This window comes from Homarus americanus, unplaced genomic scaffold, assembly GCF_018991925.1.
Source record: "Homarus americanus isolate GMGI-L3 unplaced genomic scaffold, GMGI_Hamer_2.0 scaffold48016, whole genome shotgun sequence".
NCBI classification, from domain to species: Eukaryota; Metazoa; Arthropoda; class Malacostraca; order Decapoda; family Nephropidae; genus Homarus; species Homarus americanus.
The window spans coordinates 1,382,637-1,410,136 of NW_024755055.1; the positions used below are offsets into that span (position 1 = coordinate 1,382,637).

The 27,500-nt window shown below is 46.0% G+C and overlaps 1 long non-coding RNA gene across 1 annotated transcript in view; it reads right to left on the reverse strand.

Annotated features, from left to right (window-relative positions):
- The window catches only part of LOC121856247, a 69,580-nt gene that overhangs the window by 908 nt on the left and 41,172 nt on the right, over positions 1 to 27,500 (reverse strand). The window contains exon 2 of the long non-coding RNA XR_006086942.1: positions 1,359 to 1,388. This is a non-coding gene — a long non-coding RNA (uncharacterized LOC121856247). The remainder of the gene's footprint in view (positions 1 to 1,358; positions 1,389 to 27,500) is intronic.

The following is a 27,500-nucleotide window of genomic DNA, read 5'->3' on the forward strand; positions in this document are numbered from 1 at the left end:
CTTTCAACAAGTACAGTCTATATACGGGTACAGTCAACAGGTGAGCAATTACGTGCCTTCCGCCTCTCCCTCTACCAGTTACACACACACACACGCCCTTACATACATACATACATACATACATACATACATACATAGTGGTTGCCCTTCGTGTAACGAGGATGGCCGGCCCTATGGCCACCTAGGCGTGTAGAAGCTGTCGCCAACACAACAACCACACCCTGAGTTAACGAGTTGCATGACCCAGTGTCAAGGAATAGTCCGAGAAGACCGGACAACTCGCCAACTGCACTGGCGAACCATTACCCCGGAACACGATCCGCAAATCGATTAACATCCAGGTCCCCAATTACTACTGGGTAGACAGAGGCAAATGGCGTAAAGAAGCTTGCCCATAGTTTAACCCTGCCCGGGGATCGAACCCGGGTCCACTCGCTTGTGAGGCGAGGATACCGACCATTACACTTCAGGTCGCCACATACATACACGACGTGACCCTCACAGTCGCACGACCACTTCAGCAATTACTCTAAAGCGGAAAGTTTTAACAAGGTGAGAGAGAGAGAGTGTGTGTGTGTGTGGAGGTACGTACAGTGAACCAACCATTACTTCTTCACCCTGTACTCAACACGCCTCACCACCCACACGTACACATAGACGCGCCCACGTGCTCACACACCTATACACACAGACACGCTCACATATATACAGCACACACACACACACACACACACTACCATCAAAGAAGCAAGCACGTGCACATACATGAAAACACGCGCAAATGAGAGAGAGAGAGAGAGAGAGAGAGAGAGAGAGAGAGAAAACGGACCTGCTGACGAAGGCACACCGGAAGGAAACATTGGTGCAGAGAGGGGGGAAGACGAGGGGGTGGGAGGCAGACGATCAGGTGGAGAAAATGTAGGGAGGTGGAGGAAGGAAGAAGATGAAGAAGAGAAAGAGGTAGCAGAGAAGGAGGAAGAAGAAGAGAAAAGGAGAAGAAACGGAGGAGGAAGGGTAAGAAAGCAACATACACCGTGGGAAAAAACAGTGAACCGTGGGAAAAAACAGTGAACCGTGGGAAAAAAAGTGAACCGTGGGAAAAAAACAGTGAACCGTGAGAAAAAAACAGTGAACCGTGGGAATAAAACAGTGAACCGTGAGAAAAAACAGTGAACCGTGGGAATAAAACAGTGAACCGTGAGAAAAAAACAGTGAACCGTGAGAAAAAACAGTGAACCGTGGGAAAAAAACATGCAACGTGGGAAAAACAATAAACAGTCAACAAAATCATGCAGACACAGAACTGTAGGTACAGGTGTGACGAAAGGTAAACAAACCTCAATTAACCTGGAGCTTACCTGATGTTCCCGCTGTGGTATATGCAACACCTGTAAGAGAACCACATTAACGGGGTTAGTACAGGTTAGTGAGGTTAGTTAAATAACTTAATGAATCACACAGCATTTTGAGAGATGTTATTATGTATACCGTAAATCACATTGGTTGGTTTAGGTTAGGTTAGTAGATTAGTTAATTCATGTCAATTACTAACAAACAATAACAACGATCATTACAATCATAAACAACAACAATCCCAACCCAGTAACAACAACCACAAGCATAACCACCACCACCACCCCTACCACCATTACCACTACCAAACGGACTCTCAAAGCTGATTGGGTCTGGAAACAAGCATCTTAACGTTGATTGGATGAGGTCAGTGCAGTGTTGGCAGATGCCCCCAAGACTCTCACCTGACTATGGAAACAGGACATAACGTTTACCTGTGCTAATTAACCTGACAATGGCAACACCTGTAACCCTTCTATTAATTAACCTAAAATACCTGTCTGTTAAATGGTAAGGTTTTGGCCTTAGATGACAGACAGACAGACAGACAGAGCGGTCTGTACGTTTGCTGGCCCACAGACACACCCACACCCACACACACACACACAAACCCCTAGCCTAACACACCCACAAACAGACAGACAGACAGAGACAACAGACAGACACAGACAGTCAGCCAAACCCGTACACAAGCCAGCCTACTAGGGGAAAACCAGTCTCTTCGCATGGATGTGACGCGTTAAAAGTAGATATGTGACAAGAAAGCGGATGTTCTCAAGCCACACAACCCCCACAACCTAATTGTAACACGTACATCCACATACACCGGTAACACGTACATACATATCCACATACACTGTAACACGTACATACATCCACCACACTGGTAACACGTACATACATCCACATCACTGGTAACAAGACCACATACATACACTGGTAACACGTACATACATCCATACATGTGGTAACACGTACATACATCCACATACACTGGTAACGTACATACATCCATACACACTGGTAACACGTACATACATCCACATACACTGGTAACATACATACATCCATACACGTAAAAACGTACATACATCCACACACTGGTAACACGTACATACATCCATACACACCGGTAACACGTACATATCCACATACACTCGGTAACACGTACATACATCCACACTGGTAACACGTACATACATCCACACACTGCAACACGTACATACATCCACACACACCTGGTAACACGTACATACATCCACACTGGTAACACGTACATACATCCACATACACTGGTAACACGTACATACATCCACACACACTGGTAACACGTACATACATCCACACACACTGGTAACACGTACATACATCCATACACACTGGTAACACGTACATACATCCACATACACTGGTAACACGTACATACATCCATATACACTGGTAACACGTACATACATCCACACACACTGGTAACACGTACATACATCCATACACACTGGTAACACGTACATACATCCACATACACTGGTAACACGTACATACATCCACATACACTGGTAACACGTACATACATCCACACACACTGGTAACACGTACATGTACATCCACATACACCGGTAACACGTACACACATCTATGGCTAATAATTGCAACACGTACATACATCCATACACACTGGTAACACGTACATACATCCACACATACACTGGAAACACACATACATCCACATACAATTGCAACACGTATATACATCCACACATTACCCCAACACGTACACACACTCACACACACTGCAACACGTACACACATCCAGTACACACTGGTAACACGTACATACATCCACACACACTGCAACATGTATATACACATTCACACACACTGGTAACACATACATCCACACATATTAATTGCATCCACATACACGCGTACATACATCCACACAACACTGGTAACACGTACAGATCCACATACACTGGCAATGTACATATCCACACACACTGGTAAATATGTACATACATCCACATACACTGAAACACGTACATACATCCATACACTGGTAACACGTATATACATTCACACATTAATTGGTAACACGTATATACATTCACACACTGGTGTAAATACGTACATACAACGCTATACACTGGTAATAAATACATACATCCACATACACTGGTAACACGTACATACATCCACACACACTGGTAACACGCATATACATCCACACACACTGCAACAAATACATAAGACCACATACACGTACACGTACATACATCCATACACACTGGCAACACGTACACACATCCACATACACTGGAAACACGTACATACATCCACATACACCGGGTGCAACACGGCACGCACACACTGGTACCACGTACATACATCCACACACTGGTAACACGCATACATCCACATACACTGGAAACACGTACATACATCCACATACACTGGTAACACGTACATACATCCACATACACTGGTAACACGTACATACATCCACATACACTGGTAACACGTACATACATCCACACACACTGGTAACACGTACATACATCCACATACACTGGTAACACGTACATACATCCATACACACTGGTAACACGTACATACATCCACATACACTGGTAACACGTACACACATCTATACACACTGATAACACGTGTACAGACCATACACACTGGTAACACACATACATCCATACACACTGGTAACACGTACATACATCCACACACACTGGTAACACGTACATACATCCACACACACTGGTAACACGTACATACATCCACATACACTGGTAACACGTACATACATCCACACACACTGGTAACACGTACATACATCCACATACACTGGTAACACGTACATACATCCACACACACTGGTAACACGTACATACATCCACACACACTGGTAACACGTACATACATCCACACACACTGGTAACACGTACATACATCCACACACTGGAAACAGTACATACATCCACACACTGGTAACACGTACATACATCCACACACTGGTAACACGTACATACACACTGAAACACGTACATACATCCACACACTGGTAACACGTATATACATTCACAACACTGGTAACACGTACATACATCCACATACACTGGTAACACCTACATACATCCACATACACTGGTAACACGTACATACATCCATACACACTGGAAACACGTACATACATCCACACTGGTAACACGTATACATTCACACACTGTAACACGTACATACATCCACACACTGGTAACACCTACAACCCACATACACTGTAACACGTATACATCCACATACACTGGAAACACGTACATACATCCACATACACTCGGTAACACGTATATACATTCACACACTGGTAACACGTACATACATCCACACACACCGTAACACGACATACATCCATCCACAACACGGTAACACGTACATATCCATACAAATGCACGTACATACATTCACACACACTGGTAACACGTACATCCATATACACACTGGTAACACGTACATACATCCACATACACTGGTAACACGTACATACATCCACACACACTGGTAACACGTACACACATCTATACACACTGATAACACCACATATACATTAATAAACATTCGCACACATTTATACACATTCCCACATACACACCGGCACATACACATTGATACACATTCACATTAACTCATTGTAGATAGCGGACACAAGGAATAAATTAATAATGGTGGAAATTAGAGACAGACAGACAGACAGACAGACAGACAGACGATAGATAGACAGACGATAGACAGACAGACGCACGAAGCGACAAACACACACACACAAAGCCACACGAAACGACACATACACACACGCACACACATGCACACACGCACACACGCACACACACACACACACACACACACACACACACACACAGACAGACAGACACAATCCCATAATCTTCATTGGTTTTATGTTCAGGGGATAAAAAAATATTAAAATACAGCAGAAAAAATGTTGATGCGATATTCACATTGTTATTAGAGAGAGAGAGAGAGAGAGAGAGAGAGAGAGAGAGAGAGAGAGAGAGAGAGAGAGAGAGAGCACACCCACCATCATCAGGTAAGCGCCATTCATCCGTGTTACCTGTCCAATGACCAATCACGACACCATAACCTGTGCCCACTCCACCCCCCGGCACTTACCCCATCACTTCTTTGGCACTGACCCATCCCTCTTGGCACCCGCCCACATTGGTACTAACCAATTTAACCTATTCAAAAAACCTAATCTAAGCTAACCTGACCTAATTTAACTTAACGTGACCTAATGTAACCAAAACTAACTAACCTAATCTGACCTGGCATGACCTAACCTATCCTAACTCGACCTGACTGACGTAACCTAACCTGAACATTCTCTCTCACAAACAACAGTCAATTTCACCTCAACAAAATTTTCACACCTAACGTAATCTAATGTAACATAAAATAGAGAGAGAACACACACACACACACACACACACACACACACACACACACACGGGTGGGGGGAGACCCAGGTGGCACAGGTAACTAATTAAGGAGAGGGAGGAGGTAGGTAGGCCGCGTCCACCACCTGAGGCTGCAGGTAGCCAATAACAGGTGAATCATCGTCTTTGTTACCTGGCCTGGAGGAGAGAGAGGAGGGAGAGAGAGAGAGAGAGAGAGAGAGAGAGGAGAGAGAGAGAAAACAAAAAACCACCACACACACAATATGAAAGGTCAGACACCACAACCCACCCAAGAGAGGACTTAACCCTCAATATAACACTCACGTCGATATAACGAGGCCCACACGAGAATTGACGAACACGGGGGGTGCATGGGGAGGAGGGGAGAAGGAGGGATAAGGGGAGAAGGAGGATGAGGGGAAGGAGGATGAGGGGAGAAGGAGGGGATGAGGGGAGAAGGGGAGGAGGAAGACGTCAACGAAGAACACGAGGAGGAGGAGGAAGATCACCAAGTAAAACCAAAACAAACAAACAAACAAACAGACCAAGCCGACAGACATATACTCACCTGGACGACCCTCAGTGCACACCCACATCACCTCCCACACTCACCTGCAGGGACAAACACAAAAGGCTATTAGCACAGGTAAAGGTAACACAGGTATAAAGGCTATTGTATGATAACCATTAAAAATCAAGTTACATTTACAAGAATATTTTCGAGGTCATACATACAGACAGACAGACAGACAGACAGACAGACAGATAGATAGACAGAGAGAAAGACAGACAGACAGACATCATACATACATACATACATACATACATATTACATACACAAAGTCGACTCAGATTCTTAGAAGCGAATGAAGTATTGTGGTAATATCAGCTGAGGTGGCACACACACACACACACACACACACACACACACACACACACACACACCTCCACAATTCTTAAATCTTGGTAATAAATCGATAATAAACATCTATATAAATTAACAATGACAAAGTATATAAATTATCAAACCAAAATATATAAAATCGTAAAGAAAAATGTATATTGTATAAACTATAGTAATTAAGATAGACAGGTGAGAATTTATGTCCACAGGTAACAAATTAACGTTAAAACCAGCAAACTATTACTGCTGGTGGTGGTGGTGGTAGTAGTGGTGGTAATAGTAGTAGTAATGGTAGTAGTGGGTGGTGATGGTGGTGATAGTGGTGGTGGTGGTGGTAGTGGTGGTAGTAGTGGTGGTGGTGGTGGTGGTGGTAGTAGTGTGGTGGTGGTGATAGTGGTGGTGGTAATGGTAGTAGTGGTGGTGGTGGTAGTGGTGGTAGCGCCTGGCCTTGAGACATAACTGTTTCTCTTCCCACCACCAATAATGTCTCCTAGAACACCAACACGGAGGGTAACTGTGTGTGTGTGTGTGTGTGTGTGTGTGTGTGTGTGTGTGTGTGTGTGTGTGTGTGTGTCTGTGTGTGTGTGTGTGTGTCTGTGTGTGTGTGTGTGTGTGCCTGTGTGTGTGTGTGTTCTGGTGTGTGTGTGTGTGTCTGTGTGTGTGTGTGTGTGTGTGTAAGGACGGGGGAAGCACCACTAAAATAACCTGACTTATGTACATCTCTCTCTCTCTCTCTCTCTCTTCAGCGTGTTTTGAAGTAAAGTCAAAACAAAAAACATCAATCTCTCTCTTTCTCTCACTTTAATCCCCCCCTCTCCCTCTCTCTCACTATCTCACTATCTCTCGACATTGACACACACCACACGCCCCAGCCACACCCTACACAGCCACACCGACGCACTCCGGTAAATATAACCAGGGAGAGAGAGAGAGAGAGAGAGAGAGAGAGAGAGAGAGAGAGAGAGAGAGAGAGAGAGAGAGCTGGTACACATGACCGACCACCACACACACACACACACATAGCATACAAACATGGGTGGTGGTGGATAGTGGTTGTTAATGAAAAGATTGTGGTGGTATATGAGGTAGAATAAGGCAGTAGACACCAACAGGTTCATCTTCCACGTGGTGTCAGCACGTGGTAGTGACAGACAGGTGAGGGTTAATTAACACACCTGGAGCTACCTGGAGAAATCTTCACCACCACCAACACCTGTGATCTGGGTCACACACACACACACAACATACATGCACCACATACATACACCACACACTAAATACATTCATACACACCTCATATATACATACATACATACATACATACATACATAAACACCACATTATCACCAAATCCACACCCAAATCACCCAAAATATCACCCACACTCACCCATATCACCCACAGTAACACCAGGCTGACCCAGACACCACACTGGAGTCGGTAGATTAAAACAGACCATCCGTAAAATTGTGGATTATCTCAAGTGAGGAGTTTTGCCATTGCCTCTCTCCCATTTTCTCTTTTTCTCTATTTCTCTTTCCCTCCCTCTCTCTGTCTCTCTTTTTTTCATATTTCTTTTTATTTCTTGCGGTTTGTTACTCATCTCTCTCTCTCTCTCTCTCTCTCTCTCTCTCTCTCTCTCTCTCTCTCTTCTTTCCTCTCCTCCGCCTTGTTCACTTCCCTTTCCTTCTCCTCCCCCTTTCTACTCCATCTCCTCTTTCTCTCCCACAAACCATTCTAACTTTTTCTTCACTTTCTCTCCCTCTCACCCTTCCCTTCTCATCCTCCTCCTCCTCTCCCTCGTTCAATATCCACTACCAATCGCTTTTCAATATGTAAGAAATTAACGAAACGAAAACATTGAATTTAATCCCCAAAAATAGATGTACAGGTATTCTTAATTTACAGGTGATGTGTTTGCTAATTACGTATCTGTGTGTAAAGGTGCCTCAGGTAATTAATTGCATCAGTAAAATATATTGAAATTGTATTATATATTTTTGCTATTATTATTATTATTATAAGTAGTAATAGTAGAAAATAGTAGTAGTAGTAGTATAGCCGTAGCAGTAACCCATAAAAACAGTAGTATAGTAAAGTAGTAGTAGTAGTCAACACCTAGCAGGAATTTAGTAACTACCGAGAGAATTCGATACCATATAACCCCCTACCCCTATGTTATAATTAATTCCCTTCTCGACCCTAAACCTTATTAAAAAAAAGTATAGATACGTCAAATAAACACGATAAACCAAGTAAAAAACAAATCGCATCTGAAAATATAGCTAGAGTTCAATACCATATACATTGACATAATAAATTCTCTCTCAATTCTATACCTTATTAAAAAAAAGTATAAACACGTAAACCCAATGTGAAGGAACAGCTAAAAAAAAAGCGTATCGGAAAGCCGCGCCTGACTACCATAACGGGAACCTTGCGCCTGTAAGGAGAATCCAATACCACTATAGTCTCTCTTGTGTCGATCCTCTATACAAAACCCAAAACAAAATATAACCAACAGACACGAAGGAGGAAAAGGAAACTACAAACTCCTAAAATAATAATACCGAACATGTAAGGAAAAATTAATAAGTTCAGGATTTTTAAAGTATAAACATTACCATCAAAAGTTGTAAAACAAAAACGCATCAAAAGGGGACAAAGCAGAAAACAAAAACGCATCGGGAGAATCAAGAGACGCCAGAAAACAAAAACGCATCAACAAAGACAAACCAGAAAACAAAAACGCATCGGAAGAATCAATAGACGCCAGAAAACCAAACAAAAACGCATCGGAAGAACCAGCTGAATACGCCTAACGAGAACTTTATTATGAGTTGAGGAGAATCTAACACCCTTCTCTGGATCCAGTAGTATATAGCACACCCCAGACACACTGCTTATACTTTTTTGTCGACTCTGTCCTAACTTGCCAAGCGGGTGTATCAAGTGTCTGGGGGCGTAGTAAAAATAGTGTTTGGGTTTCCTGGGTGTATGTCAGTGTGGCGTTGGGGCTGTGGTGACTGGTTTAGCAAGGATCCCACACTATCACTATACACACACACACACACACACACACACACACACACACATATCAAAAACCTGAAGATATTGATGGAGTGTCAGCCCTAAGGAGTGAGTCCATCTGCCCTAAGGAGTACTCCATCTGGCAGTGTGTGGGGAGGAGGAGGGAGGGGGACTAGGAGGAGGAGGAGGAAAGAGAGGACAAAGAGGAGGAGGAGGAGGACAATGAAGGAATATGGGCAAAGAAGAAGTGTCAAGTGTCGTACCCTCAACATCTCAGCTACCATAACAAACACTTAATAGAACCGGATGATGTCAACACACACACACACAACACACACACACACACACACACACACACACACACACACACACACACACACACACACACACACACACACACACACACACTACTCTCCCATGTTATTTCCTTGTATTGCGTCCGTCAACTCTATGAATGCTATTCTAACTGACTGATAGAATCCCCCCCCTTACGTCACTCCACAGGTTCACCACTGCCCCGGCTAGTCTAACGGACCCTCGATATAACGGACTATCATCTCCATATTGTCCGTTAAATAGAGGTCTGCATCTAACGGACCCTCGATATAACGGACTATCATCTCCATATTGTCCGTTAAATAGAGGTTTTCATCTAACGGACCCTCGATATAACGGACTATCATCTCCATATAATCCGTTAAATAGAGATTTCACTATAAGCATCAGTACTATACCCCCCAGGACAATCAGCTGATCACATAAACAACGAGTGACGTCTGTATTGTCCAAGTGATCCTGGGCTTAACACTCAGACGCCGCCAGAGAGGGAGAGCTTATGTGACCACGAGGGATTACCGTCACCTGAGAGGGGTGAGGGGAGAGGAGGGGAGGGGGAGGGTGAAGGGGGTTGGATACAAAGAGGGTAGAGAGGAATGGAAGAGGAAGGTGTGAGGGAGAAGGGAGGGTGAGGGACAGGTTAGACAGACACAGGTAAACAAACAGACAGACAGACAGACAGACAGACAGACAGACAGACAGACAGACAGACAGGCAGACAGACAGACAGGCGGAAAAGAAGGTCACTCTCAGCAGCCCAAGACAAAAAGAATGACTCAGATGACCTTCATTCAGCCAAGGTCAAGTCAGGTTAGTATGCAGACCACGAGGGCCAGAAACTGTTCCTACCGACCACTGACCCACACCAAACACCTTCCGGGCGACCAACCAGCTCTAGCTCTCTCTCTGTGTGTCTGTCTGTCTGTCTGTCTGTGTAGGAAGGAAGGTGAGAGAAAGAGAGAGAGAAAGAAAGACAGACAGAGAGGCAGACAGACAGACAGACACACACACAGAGAAACGTACACTAAACACACACATACACACACAACTCTCCCCTCCACGCACACACAAGATAAATAAACTTGGCTCTACAGTCTTTCTTACCCTTCCCTCTCATCCCTCTTCCTCTCCCTCCTTCCCTCTCACTCTTCTATCTCCTTCCCTCTCCACTTCCCCTCCTTCCCTCTCCACTCCACTCACCATTCTATTTCCCGTTTTCTTTCTTTCCCTTTCGGCTCCTCTACTTCCCTCTCCATTCCCCTCTCTCCTTCCCTGTACTCTCCCTCCTATCCATTCTCCTTCCCTCCCTTCCATTTCTTCCCTCTCCTCTTCCTTTCTGCCACTTATCTTGTCCCTATACACTCGTCTCCCTCTTTATTCTTTTTCCTTTCTCCCTGTTCTCTTCTCCTCTCCCTTCTCTCCTTCTCGTCTATCTCTCTCTCTCTCTCTTCTCCCCTTCATCCCTCTGTTTACTTCCTCTTATCCAACTCCTTCATTTAATTCTCTTCTCCCTTTTCCTGTTCCATCTTTTCTTCCATTATAATTATCAACCTTGTCCTTCCCTTTCCCTCCCTTTCGTTAAATACCTTTTCCATTTACACATTTCCACGACCCTTATCCACACACCTGATAATGGCCAACCTCTCCCCACCCCCCCATCATGACACTATATGTAAAATCCACGCGAATGGGGGTCAGGTGAGTGCTGATTGGTCCTTTCTTAGCCATGACGTCAGCTAGTATACCCCCCCTCCGCTGTTACGCCATTCTACAGTACCCCCACCCACACGTTTGTACCAACTACACCCCTCTGTACCCCCAACCACACCCCTCTGTACCAACCATACCCCTCCTGTACCCCAACCACCCCTCTGTACCCCAACCATACCCTCCTGTACCCCCAACCACACCCTCCTGTACCCCCAACTACACCCTCTGTCCCCTAACCACACCCCTCTGTACCCCAACCAACCCTCCTGTACCCCAACCCACACCCCTCTGTACCCCCAACCTTCCCTCCTGTACCCCAACCACCCCCTGTCCCTCCCGGCTACCATGACACCAGTACAGTACACAAGAGACACTACCACTGACCTTCATACCTCCCAGGTAATGAACACGCCAGGTACTAGACTCAGGACAGGTGTGTTAGTAGTGACGTCATGCTAATTACAGTGTGAAAGGTACCACATTATCCACAGGTACAAAATGGTTTATTTTTATAGGATATTATTATTGTTTTAACTAATTGGACAGGCAGACAGGCAGATAGATAGATAGATAGATAGATAGATAGATAGATAGAGATAGATAGATATAGATTATTGACCACAAAAACTCACAAATAACATACAGTACATCTCCTCCCGCCCTCCTCCCCATCTCTCACTCTCCTCCCCATCTCTCCCCATCTCCCCCCTCCCCATCTCTCACCCCTCCTCCCCATCTCTCACCCCTCCTCCCCATCTCTCACCCTCCCACCCCATCTCTCACCCTCCTCCCCATCTCTCACCCTCCTCCCATCTCTCCCTCCTCCCATCTCTCACCCCTCCTCCCCCCCATCTCTCACCCCATCTCTCACCTACGCTTGGCTAACCTCCAAAGATCGTAACAAGACAACCCCTCCCCCCATTTACTTTCACGCCCTTCAACCCCCCCTCCCTCCCCTTCCCCCACTAACACCTCCCAAATACCTCTGCTTATTAACTCCCAGGACCTTCATTCACTCATTCATTCACTTATCGTTAACCTCTCTCTCTCTCTCTCTCTCTCTCTCTCTCTCTCTCTCTCTCTCTCCCCCCCTCTCTCTCTCTGGATCACCTGAAGATTAGGCACTCCACTTTATTTAGTCTGATGAGTAAACATTCTAAAACTACCTGGTTGGGTTAGGTTAAGTTAGTGTGGTTTAGGTTAGGTTAGGTTGGGTTTGGTTAGGTGGGTTAGGTTAGGTTAGGTTTGGTTAGGTTAGGTGGGTTAGGTTAGGTGATAAAACAAAATAAAACAAGCCGGGGTGTCTAATCTTCACGTGGTCCCTCTTCTACCCCTGACATACACAAGTTACCTGGAGAAATCACCTTCAATTAAGCTTCCCTGTACACCTGGACTACCTGTGAATGCCTTCCTGAGGTCGTGATGGCCGACCCTCCCCCAGTGTCGTCTCCTTGAACCACCTCTTCTCCCACCCCCCACCCTCCTCCTCCTCAAGATCTTCTTCAGGTAATAAATAACTTCCCTTCCTCCCTCTTCCTCTCCTCCTCCTCCTCCCCTCACCCCTCCTCCTCTCCTCCCCTCCTCCTCTTCCTCCCTCCTCCTCTTCCTCCCTCTCCTCCTCTTCCTCCCCTCCTCCTCTTCCTCCCCCTCCTCCTCTTCCTCCCCTCCTCCTCTTCCTCCCTCTTCCTCCCCTCCTTCTCTTCTCCCCCTCCTCCTCTTCTCCCTCTCACCTCCACTCAATACTCTTTGTCCTTTTAACCTTAATTATTATACACTGTGAACCTTGTAATGATTCAGTTCTTCTTCTTCTTCTTCTTCGTCGGGGAGGTGGGGGAAGTAGGAAGGGGAAGGAGAAAAGGAAGGAGGGAAGAGAAGGAGGAGGAAGGGAGAAAGAGGAGGAGAAATGAAAAGGAAAGGGGAGATGGAAGGAAGGGGAAGGAAGGAGGGAGGAGTCTGTAGTTGGATAGTCTCAGGTTACAACATCCAAGGGAGGGGAGGAGGAGGGGGAGGCTCAGTTACCTCACTACCTGTCTGAGGGCCTCGACATGTCCAGATGGACCACCCGGGTGTGGCCATCTCTTATTCTACCTGGCCGCCTCCTGTTTCAACCTGTCCACACACACTTTGTCTGTATTTGGCCACCTACTGTCTCTAAATGGCCACTTCCTGCCCACATCCTGCATCTACTTGGCCACCTCACTCTAAATGGCCACTTCCTGCCTCACTCAAAATGGCCACCTCCCATTAAATGGCCACCTCTCACCTGCAAATGGACACCTTCTTCATCTCTCTGTTCCCTCTCACCAATTCCTCGACAGCCAGAAGAGGTAAATAGTCTCAGAAGGCTTTAATTAACTGAGTAAGTACCTGCAGGTCTTATAGGAGTTCACCTGAGCTCTCTCTCTCTCTCTCTCTCTCCCCCTCTCCTCCTCTCTCTCTCTCTCTCTCTCTCTCTCTCTCTCTCTTCTTTATTGTCTTTTATATTCCTTCCTTTTCTTTTTACTTCACTTTCCTACTCCCTCTTCTCTTCTCCTTCCTCTCCTCCTCCTCCCTCCTCTTCCTCTTCTTCTCCTCCACCAATCACTGGGATGAACCGTGACGACCATGACCCCTCCCTCCCCCACACCTTTGTTCCTCCATCACTCCTCCTCCCCCTCCATCACACCACCTCCATTCACTCCATCCCATCCCTCCCATATCCCTCCCAATGAACATCACAAATGCTCCCTCTCTATAAATACAATGCTCCTCAAAAAGCTAAAATACGCCTCAATAAAAGCTAAAATGCTCCTCGTGAAAGCTAAAATGCCCCTTCCTTCTATTTAAAGCTATTTCTTCTCTATGTATGTGGCCAGGACTGTACATGTGCACTAGTTGGGTTAGAAAGTGTGCACACTGTCTTGCGTAAGTGCACGTTCACTGACCGACATCCCAGGCGTTAAATACCCACTACTGTCGGTTTGGTAATAATAATAATAACAATAACAACAATACTACAGTAATACTAACAACAAAACAACAACAATAATAATAATAATACAAAAACAATAATGATGATGTAATAATAATAATAATAATAATAATAATAATAATAATAATAATAATAATAATAATACCAATAATAATGATTCAAAAATAAATTTACTAATTACAGGTAAATTTCAATCAGGTCTAAGGTTTACGCCACCACCTGTATAACAAACTATAAATTAATTACTTCACCTGTACTGTATCATTAACCTGTATGTGTTTATATCGATACAGTCACCAGGTGTAAATTACTGAACCTGTACCGCGTTATTCTAAAGGTATACAGACCCCTTCACTTGTACGTTTACAGAGGCTCGTCGTCAGGTTTTGTGCAGTGTGGTAACGTTGTGTTTGTTTACATTTCGACATAAGGAAACACACAAAAGTAAACATACAATGGAATCAAGTTAAAATAAACATCTCAATGATAATGATTTGTGGAATGTTTATATGACGAGCCCCTGTAAACGCACAAGTGAAGGGGACTGTACACCTTTAGAATCACGCGGTACAGGTACAGTAATTCATACCTGGGGGACTGTATACCTGTAGTGGTGTGTCTCAAGGTGCTGTACTGTGTCAACAGACCTGGAGGCCTAACTGAGATTTCACTTTCATATTATGGGAGTTACGTCAATTCCCCCTTCCCTCCTGTCGTAATATGCCTCTTCCCTCCCCCCTTTCTTGTCATAATACGCCCCTTCCCTCCCCTTCCCCTCCTGTCATTATACCCTTCTCCCCCTCCCATCTTGCCATAATATGCCCTTTCCCTCCCCTCCTTCCCCCTTCTTTCCCTCCTCTTCCACTCTCTCCCCTCCTTCCTTTGCCTTCTCTCCCCCTCTCCTACCTTTCCCCCTCTTCACCTTTCTCTCATCTCCCACATTCCCATTCTTCTTTCTCCTCCTTCTCTCCACCCCCCACTTTCTCCACCCCCCACTCTCACCACTTCTCTCACCCCACTTCCCCCACTTCCCACCACCATCTCTCCCCCCTCTCCACCCCCCACCCTCTCCACCCCACCCCCACTTCTCCACCCCCACTTCTCTCCACCCCCACCTCTCTCCACCCCCCACTTCTCCACCCCCCACTTCTCTCCACCCCCCACTTCTCCACCCCCCACTTCTCTCCACCCACCCCACTTCTCTCCACCCTTCATTAAGTGTTACTTCCACGCTCCAGCTGGTTCAGAAGAGACAAGATATTTCAATAGCTCTTTCCTGCACACACACACACACACACACACACACACACACACACACACACACACACACACACACACTTCCCCACCACCCACAACCTCCTTCCCTCCCCCTACCCCCACACCACCTCCCTCACCTCATCTACACCCCTTCCCCCACTACCTTGTCTGGTACCGTCCACTCATGACTGTGGTATAGGGCCTGTCTGGTCTTTGTGCCCCACGAGTCACTCAGACCCTTCTCAAATTACATGATCTCTTAAGCTGGGGAATGAGTCTTAGGGAGAAATGAGTCTTAAGCTGGGGAATGAGTCTAGGTTGGGGAATGAATCTTAAGTTGGGGAATGAGTCTTGCTGGAGAATGAGTATTAAGCTGAGAATGAGTAGGCCTAATCTCTCTCTCCCAGATCTTCATCCTCCTTCCAGTACTTCCTCCCTCTCCTCTTCCTCCACCTCAGACTCTCTCTCTCTCTCTCTCTCCTACAGCTGTGGACGAGATTCAATGACTCAAGTGTTAAGTACATTGTCCTCCTCGACCGCTAGATGGCAGCAGTAGTCTCCCTGTCCCCGTGTGTGTGTGTGTCCTTAGACGTCAAGAAGGTCACATGCTAAACGTCTTATCTCGTTAAGTTAAATGGTCAATTCAGCCTTCCCTCCCTCATCCATATCTTACCCTCACCCATCATCCCCCCCTCTCACCCTCGCCCTTCTTCACCCCCTCCACCATCCACCTCCACCATCCCCCATCCATCCTCACACCATTCACCTCCTCCCTCATTCACCCTCACTCACCACCCCTCTCACCCCTCCTCCGAGTCAGCCTTGCATCCTGTTGTGTGGGAGGAGGAGGAGGATGGAGGTAGGAGGAAAGAATGTTACGTGTGAGAGAAAGAATGTTACGTAGAAGTGAGAGAGAATGTTACGTGTGAGAGAAAAAATGTTACGTAGAAGTGAGAGAGAATGTTACGTGTGAGAGAAAGAATGTTGGAGAGCCTAAGGTCATACAGGTGAGATAGGTTAATTGAGATACCTTAATGATCTCAGGTTAATTAAATCCCTTAGCTGGTAATAATAACACAACACACATACAAAATGGCGTCAAATTTACACCTTGACTCTACTGTATTACATAGGTTAGGTTAGGTTGGGTTCTGGGTAGGGTACGTTAGGTTCTGGGTAGGGTAGGTTAGGTTAGGCTGTGTTCGGATAGGTTAGGTTAGGTTCTGGGTAGATTAGGTTAGTTGTGTTCCGGTTAAGTTAAGTTCCAGTGAGGAGATAGTCCGGACACTGAACCAGAGGTGTTCATGGTGCAATAACTGTGCTGCTTCGTCAGGCGTTGTGGGGAATGCCTGTGCTGGAGAAGCTGAGATGATGATGAAAATGATGATAATAATAATAATAATAATAATAATAATGATGACGATGATGATGATAATAACTTTCCTAGACGACAGTAAAGGCCTTAACGAAATCCAACGGGCTAGATTGGGTCAGGTCAGGTCAGGTCAGGTCAGGTTAGGTTAGGTTAGGTTACAGCCGCCCGTGATTAAACCTTCAGAGAACGCTATCTAATCAATGGTGATGAAACACGCCAGGTACACCCACCACTACTACCACAACTACAAACTATCACTACCACAACTACCACTACCCCTACCACAACTACCACTCTCACAACTACCACTCTCCCCCAACTACGACAACTACTACTATCACAGCTTAAACTACCACTATCACAACTACCACTCTCCCCTAACTACGACAACTACCACTATCACAACTTCAACTATCACTACCACTATCCCAACTACCACTATCACAACTACCACCACCACAACAACTATCCAAACTACCCTAGCTGAGTTAGTTAAGCTGCAGATCTAAACATCATTCAGTGACTGTTGGCTCACAGTTAATCTAATATATTTACGAGGATAATTTCACCCAAGATTATAATAGGAATTTGAGTCTTATGGTGGTATAGTAGAGACCTGGATCCCGTTTTCTATACGTGTGGTCTTGAGGAGGTTTGAGGTCACTGCTCTCCCCACACACACACACACACACATTACTACTACTCCTGCTGCTGCTACCAACTACACACACATACACACACAACACCTCACATACATACATACATACATACATACATACACACACACAACACTTACATACATACATATACACAACACTTACATACATACATATACACAACACCTACATACATACATACACACCCCCACAACATCCCCACACACACAATAATCCCTCTCTCCCCTCCCCCCCCTACACCCGTCAACAATACCAACACTGCAGGTAATTTCAGGTGAATGGTTAGGTTAGGTTCCTGCGAGCAGTGGTGAGCGACGAAGGTCACAAGAGCTTCACGGTGCCTCCCTATCTACCTGCCACGCCTGTCTGTACGTCTGTGTGTCATGTTAGTCTACCTGCCACGCCTGTCTGTACGTCTGTGTGTCATGTTAGTCTACCTGCCACGCCTGTCTGTACGTCTGTGTGTTTCAGCGTCTACCTGCCACGCCTGTCTGTACGTCTGTGTGTCATGTTAGTCTACCTGCCACGCCTGTCTGTACGTCTGTGTGTCATGTTAGTCTACCTGCCACGCCTGTCTGTACGTCTGTGTGTCATGTTAGCCCACCTGCCACGCCTGTCTGTACGTCTGTGTGTCATGTTAGTCTACCTGCCACGCCTGTTCGTACGTCTGTGTGTCACGTTAGTCTACCCGCCACGCCTGTCTGTACGTCTGTGTGTCATGTTAGTCTACCTGCCACGCCTGTCTGTACGTCTGTGTGTCATGCTGGGGTCTACCCGCCACGCCTGTCTGTACGTCTGTGTCATGTTAGTCTACCTGCCACGCCCGTCTGTACGTCTGTGTGTCATGGTTACCCACCTGCCACGCCTGGTCTGGTACGTCTGTGTGTTATGTTAGTCTACCTGCCACGCCTGTCTGTAATGTCTGTGTGTCATGTTAGCCCACCTGCCACGCCTGTCTGTACGTCTGTGTGTGTCATGTTAGGCCTCACCTGCCACGCCTGGGTCTGGTATGTCTGTGTGTCATGTTAGTCTGTTTATCATGTTGAGTCTGGGAGGGGAGGCAGGAAGAGGGAGGGGTGGGGAAGAGGGGAGGGGGGGGGTGGGAAGAGGGAGGAGGAGGTAGGAGGAGGAAGGGAAGAAGAGGAAGGGAGGGGAGAAGAGGAAGGGAGGGAAGAAGATGAAGGGAGGTGAGAAGAGGAGGTAGGGGAAGGAAGGAAGGGGGAAAGGGTGCGGGGGGAGAAAGAGTGAGGGGGGAGAAAGGGTAAGAGGGAAAGGGAGATAAGAGATGGAGGTAAGGGTAGGAAGGGGGAAGATAGGTAGGGGAGGGAGGAAGGGGGCTTAATATACATAGATAAGTTGTGATTTAATGTCTCCCTTCCCCTCTCCCCCTCCCTACCAACCCCCTCCTTCCCCTCTCCCCCTCCCTACCAACCCCCTCCTTCCCCTCTCCCCCTCCCTACCAACCCCTCTCCTTCCCCCTCCCTGAAGCAGTAGTAGCAGCAGGAATAGTTACGTGGGTCTGTTTACACTACGGGAGCCGAGGATAAACTGTGTAGATATGGGCTGACGTGTTGTATATATACCCTCTAGTGACGGAGATGACCACTAGAGGGGGTAGGGGAAGAGAGGGGAAGATGGGGGAAGGAGGGGGAGAAGAAGGGGAAAGGAGGGGGAGAAGGGGGAAGGAGGGGTAGGAGGGGGAGAAGAAGGGGAAAGGAGGGGGAGAAGGGGGAAGGAGGGGTAGGAGGGGGGAAGAGGAGGGGGTATTCTATTTGGAGAGAGGATTATAATTACGTCTACTTAATTAGCTCACCTGATGATTAAACACCCTAACACTACCTCCAACACCAACACCACCACCACCATCTCCAACACCACCACCACCATCTCCAACACCATCATCACCATAACAACACCATCATCACCATAACAACACCATCATCACCATAACAACACCATCATCACCATAACAACACCAGCACCACCACCACAGTTATGAGCCCCACCTGACTGACACACACTCATCTCAGAAGGTCATCAACGCAGCAGGGACGCTCATACTACTGCAGGAGGCGCGGGAGAAGGTTCATAAAATCCTAAGAAACGACCTGAGCTTGAGTGACACACGACCCTCTTGCTCTTCAACGCTGCGGGAGGACCTCGTATAACTACTGCTGCAGGGGAAGCTACCATGACGAGGACTACGAGATGACCTGACGAAGACGACACACCATTATCCTGGGTCTTCTGTACTGTAGGGAACACACACACACACACGACTGTAGGGGCAGGAACTTTATACAAGAGGGAGTGGGCAGTCATCTTCTACAGGAGGGAGTGGACAGTCATCTTCTACAGGAGGGAGTGGACAGTCATCTTCTACAGGAGGGAGTGGACAGTCACCTTCTACAGGAGGGAGTGGCCAGTCACCTTCTACAGGAGGGAGTGGCCAGTCACCTTCTACAGGAGGGAGTGGCCAGTCACCTTCTACAGGAGGGAGTGGCCAGTCACCTTCTACAGGAGGGAGTGGACAGTCACCTTCTGCAGGAGGGAGTGGCCAGTCACCTTCTACAGGAGGGAGTGAACAGTCACCTTCTACAGGATGGAGTGGACAGTCACCTTCTACAGGAGGGAGTGGACAGTCACCTTCTACAGGAGGGAGTGGACAGTCACCTTCTACAGGAGGGAGTGGACAGTCACCTTCTACAGGAGGGAGTGGACAGTCACCTTCTACAGTATAGAGTAACATAAAAGGATAATCTCTAGCGCTACTGCAGAAGGCGATGCAGCAGAGTCGTCCCTTTGTTCTGACGGAGATGGGTGATGCAGTACACAAGGCCCTCCCAGACAATGTAATCAAGGGAGTGTAGGAAGAGATTCTGGGGAGTGGAAGGAGGGAGGTTCTGGGGTGAGGAGGTTCTGGGGAGTGAGTGGGGAGTTTAGTTCTGGGAGAGAAACGTGGGGCGAGGTTCTCAGGTGTGATAAATATCGCCCATTAAAATTTATCCAGAAGGGCGCTAATGCCGTAGCAGCACCGTCAGGAGTAGCTACTGCAGAAGGGCTGAGGTGTATGTATGTATGTATGTATGTATGTATGTATGTATGTATGTATGTATGTATGTATGTATGTATGTATGTAGGGGAGGTGTTGGGGTACAGCTCGACACAGGAACCTAACCTAACCTAACCTGTTGGGCTCATGTACCGATATTTTTTGTGAGGGGAAGAAGAGAGAACTGAGGGAATGTGATGGAGAGAGAGGGAGGGAGTTGGAGAGAGGGAGAGAGGACGGGAGGGAGGGAGAGAGTGTGACAGGGAGAAATAGGGAGGGAGGGTGAAGGCGACAGGAGGAAGGGAGAGGGAAAGGCAGTGTAACGTGACAGGGAGGAAGGAGCGTGACATGACAGGGAGGAAGGGAGCGTAACATGACAGGGAGGAAGGGAGCGTAACATGACAGGGAGGAAGGGAGAGGGGTGCCGACCTAAACACGGACTCCCTTGAGACACTGGAACAAATTTGTCCTTTTTATTAAGTCTCACCTGTCTCAACACACCTGCCTCTACACACCTGCCTCTACCACCCAATTACCCACCCACACCCCCACTATCACCCACACCCACTTATTCACCCACACCCCCACTATCACCCACACCCACTTATTCACCCACAAACCCACTATCACCCACACCCACTTATTCACCCACAAACCCACTTATCTACCCACACACCTACTCATCCATACACCCACCCACACATCCACTTATCCACCCACTCATCCACTTATCCACCCACACATCCACTTATCCACCCACACATCCATACTACTACTAATAATAATAATGACGATAACAACAACAATGCATTAACAGAATCAACACTGTAACCCGAATATACACATTATACACGTTAATCCCGGGTTGTGGTAATGACTTTCGAGGATGACCTTGGCTGAGGGAGGCCTGGAGGATCAGTCAATAACATCTACTTCGAGGACGACCTTGGCTGAGGGAGGCCTGGAGGATCAGTCAATAACATCTACTTCGAGGACGACCTTGACTGAGTGGGGGCCTGGAGAGTCACCCTATCCCTTGAGGTCTTAAGTGACTCTCAAAGGAGCCAAAAGTACCTCCATTTACCACCATTAAGAGGACTGCCTCTCCTCCTCCTCCTCTTCCCTCTTCCTCCTCGAACACAGCCTCCTCCTCCTCTTACACGCCCTCCTCCTCGAACTCTCCTCCTCCTCCTCTTACACGCCCTCCTCCTCCTCTTACACGCCCTCCTCGAACTCTCCTCCTCCTCCTCTTACACGCTCTCCTCCTCCTCCTCTTACACGCCCTCCTCGAACTCTCCTCCTCCTCTACCTCTTCCTCCTCCTCCTTCTAAAAAGACAGACAGCCAGACAGACAGGATACAGATAAGACAGACATACGAAAGACAGACAGACAGACAGACAGACAAAGAGACACAGACAGACAAGAGCTATAGTGGAGATAGACAGACAAACAGGAGATATATAAGAGACAGACAGACGATAGACAGACAGACGATAGACGATAGACAGACAGACGATAGACAGACAGACGATAGACAGATAGAAAGTAAATAAAAAACAGTCACGTGAGACAAGGTGGGAGGCATATGGGGGAGGGGGAGAGGGGGGGAGGGGAATGAGAGGGAGGGGAGAGGGGGAGGGGGAGACTATTTAGAAAGTGGCTAAGTCCCGACCTATTCTCTCTCTCTCTCTCTCTCTCTCTCTCTCTCTCTCTCTCTCTCTCTCTCTCTCTCTCATCTAAAAACACCATTTAATCCAAGTTACGACAAAAAATATAAACTTACGAACCTTTAAGAATCCAATGTCGTAGCCTAAGGTAGTCCAGTCACAAGCCATTTACCTCAACTTACGACAAAAAACAAACTTACGACCTTTCTTTTGAGAATACCGTGACCTCATACCGTGACCTCGCCTGCTGGGTCATCAAATCACTTTACGACAGACAGACAGATAGATCAATACCTTACGACCTATTATATGACCTATAATGGTATAATATAACCTGGTATTATAGGTAAGAATAACATTATTATTGTCATCATCATCATCATCATTGTTATTATTATCATTATTATTATTATTATTATTATTATTATTATTATTATTATTATTATTGTACCTGTGTGACTCAGACCTTAATTGGCATTATGTTACCTGTTAATTAATTACACCTTATAACTCTTTGGTATTATTGGTGATTATATTTCAATAATTAATTAGGAGAGAGAGAGAGAGAATAAAGATAAGAATAAGGAGAGAGACAAAGAGAGGTGTGTGTGTGTGTGTGTGTGTGTGTGTGTGTGTGTGTGTGTGTGTGTACTCTCTATACTTTCACTTTCACCACCACACACCGGGGAATATTGGCGTGTATGCGTTAGCTGTTGCGTGCGTACAATACATTCACACACACACACAGTACTGTATATATATATAGCCCACAAAAAATACACTTACATGCTGATACATAGTCATTCATACATACATACATACATACATACATACATACATACATACAGCATCATTCACCACGCGTAATACATAACTTTGTGGGGATGGGGAAGGGAGGGAGGGGGAAGGGAAAGGGAAGGGGGAAAGGGAGGAGGAAAGGGAGGGGGGAGGAGAAGGGGGGGAAGAGATGAAGGGAGGGGAGGGGAGATGGAGGGAGGGACGAGAACGGGGGAGGAAGGGGAGGGGAAAAAGATGGGGTGGAGGGGGATGGGGGAGGAAGGGGGGAAAGGGTAGGGGAAAGGGTAGGGGGAAGGGGTAGGGGGGAGGAAAGACACGCACTCATCACTGTCTCCTTTCAATAGAGTGCATCTTGAGTGTAGGGAGCGTAACAGTGAGAAAGTTCCCAGACAAGTCATTCTCTCTCTCTCTCTCTCTCTCTCTCTCTCTCTATCCCAAACCACACTAAACCCAACCAAACCTCAACTCAACCCAACCAAATCTAACCAAAATCCAACCAAATCTAACCAAAATCCAACCAAAATCCAACCAAATCTAACCAAACCAGCTGACATAATCTTATCAGCAGGGGTGTGTGACAGTAGTGACTATACTGCAGGACTGATAACAACATTATCACCTCATCAGTGTTCTCAGTATCACCTGTAATTTACACCTGTTCAGTTAAAACAAAAACAATTGGTTCTATTAACAGCGGTTTAATTTACACCTGTGTTATTATTTAAACGCCGTTGCTATTATTTACATACCTGGGCTATTATTTACACCTGTCCGATTATTTACACACCTGTGCTATTATATACATACCTGTGCTATTATTTACACACCTGTGCTATTGTAAGGCTATTATTTATATACATGTGTTATTATTTCCACACCTGTCTTGTTATTTCCACACCTGAGATGTTTTGGGGCTATTTTTTTACACATGTGCTATTATTTTCACACCTGTCCAGCTATTTACACACCTATGCTATTACTGAAATTAGATAAAAACATACACAAAAACGGTAAATAAAAACAAAATAAACAAAAACGGTAAAAAAGGTAAAGAAAAACAAAAAATAAACAAAACCGGTAAATAAAAACAGAAAATAAACAAGAAAACAAAAAAACAGATGAAAGAATGTTTTTTTCCGTAAAACAAAAGAAAAAAATCCTCCTTTCCTTTTACACAGCGGAAAGTCCTCAGGAAGTTGTAAGGTATTGACTGCTGGTGGCTCTTTCAACTCCCGCTACACACTTACACACCTGCAAGACTGTTCTGAACCAATAGCTTTCCACTACACACCTGTAAGACTGTTCTGAACCAATAGCTTTTCACTACACACCTGTAAGACTCTTCTGAACCAATAGCTTTTTACTACACACCTGTAAGACTCTTCTGAACCAATAGCGGTACACTCATACACCTGTAAGATTTAGTTCTGACCAATAGCATTCCACCACATACCTGTAAGACACCTCTGACCAATAGCGTTCCACCACACACCTGTAAGACCCACCTCTGGCCAATAGCGTTCCACCACACACCTGTAAGACCCACCTCTGACCAATAGCGTTCCACCACACACCTGTAAGACCCACCTCTGGCCAATAGCGTTCCACCACACACCTGTAAGACCCACCTCTGGCCAATAGCGTTCCACCACACACCTGTAAACTACACCAATCACACACAACAACCATCAAACTTTCCAACGATCATTACATGCCTTAGCTACCGTTACCCGAGTGGTTAATTACCCCATTAAGTAGTTGGGTGATTAATGGCGCTGTTGGTACCCTCGTTATAAGGAACAGTTAGTTGAAAAGATGATCGATTATATAGCTTGATATAATAGGTGTTATAGTTAGCCACTTGTTATAGGTGAATGAGTGAAGCCACCAAACATCCACTCTCCCTCCACCCCTCCCACTCAATTCCCTCTCCCACCATCTCCTTCCTCTCCCTCCCCACTCCCACCACTTCTTTCCTCCTACCTCCTTCCCTCTCCCCCCCTCCATATCCTAACCCTCCCACATCCCCTCTCCGTACCCTCCCCTACCTCCCCCACCTACCCTCCCTCCCCTCTCCCCTCCCCCTCCCCCCTCCCTCCCCCCTCCCTCCCCCTCCCTCCCTCCCCCCTCCCTCCCCCACCTCCCCTACCCCCTCTCCCCTCCCCCCTTCAACTCGGGGCATTACTCACCTGTTGTTAGAGATGACGTCACGGGCAACAGCTGATTGGCAGTGAGAGATTTCTTCCACTATCATTCCTTCACTTTACTATCTCTGCTATCTCCACTATCTCTCCATGTGTCCCTGTAAACGTTACCGAGAGAACCACACACACACACACCACAACAGGTCACCACAACATCAACAATAAACAGATATTCTTGTCTGTTGAAATCACCAAAAGAATATTTCCCATTTTCTTCGCTTGGGGGAAAAAAATTTAACCCACATCCACAAGTATAAACAAAGCGGAACAATACACACACACACACTCTCCTAATACCGGATAATATGGTACACAAGTCCGGTATTAACGGACGTAGGTGTTTGTTAGTGAGCGGACAACACCCCCCCAGACGAGACACGAGCTACACCATCACACATGAACACTGAGCCACTGACAGTACAAAGTTTGGTTAGTTGACTTGACTTAGGAGGAAGCTGCCGCCCCGAGACTCCCTCCGCGCGATAACTTCCCCCTTTTACAAACTCATTTTAAACCTCTATCTAACTCATACCAATAATTTATATCATTAATCCAATATTTTAATAAACTATCAATATATTAAGTATAATTTACATCATTTATATAAGATAGATACCCGTAGAAATATAATCCATGATGGAAGATTCACCCTTCAACATCAGTACGAGTTCCCGAAGAGTTTCTTAGTCACTTGCAAACCGTTTCACTAATACCTTTACTCTCTCTATTAATATACTCTTAAAACACCTATTATTACAAACATACAAACAACAAACACTACACAACTTTAATACATTCATAAAATCATCTCTTTAAATGCTAACTGTTAAATGACCTGCCAGACAGTTGCCAAGTAGTGTATTTAACAGTTTAACCCACAAACACCTTTTAAATATCCAAATCCATTTAACCAGAAGGTATTAAATCACATATTAAACCCCAAAAATTAAATAATATGATCGTAAATGTTTGTATCTGTCGTAAAATAAAATTAAAAGCATAAATAATACAACAATGGCGATTATTAAACTTTACACACAGTTGCCACGTCGTTAGTTCGTCCTCTGAGGTAACCCACACACCCACACTATTTTCTCAACCGCTTATCTAAACATTCGTGAACCAGCTATAAATAACTTAACGCTAAATAAAATCCCACAAAAAAATCCCACAAAAAAAATCCCACAAAAAAATCCCACAAAAATCCTACAAAATCCCACAAAAATACCAAAAAACGCCAAAAATATAATAACTAATGAATAAAATTTTTGTGGGTGGAAATATTCGCGACCTAGAATATTAAAATCCTCCACGATGAAAAACTAACATTCATAAGTGTGTGTGTGTGTGTGTGTGTGTGTGTGTGTGTGTGTGTGTCCCAGTATTCTTAATTCCCACACCCACCGTTAGGAACTCAAGTTATTTTCATCCGTGTTCCCACTAGCAATTTCCCCTAGACAAAATCCCTGAGGACACAATTTTTCCCGAGACAAATTCCCTGAGGTGTGTAGGTGGGTGGAGGAGGTGTGTAGGTGGATGGGGGAAGTATGTAGGTGGGTGGAGGTGGTGTGTAGGTGGGTGGAGGAGGTGTGGGTGGGTGGGGAGGTGGGTGTAGGTGGGTGGGGAGGTGTAGGTGGGTGGGGGTGTGGTGGGTGGAGGTGTGTAGGTGGGTGTGTGTGGGTGGGTG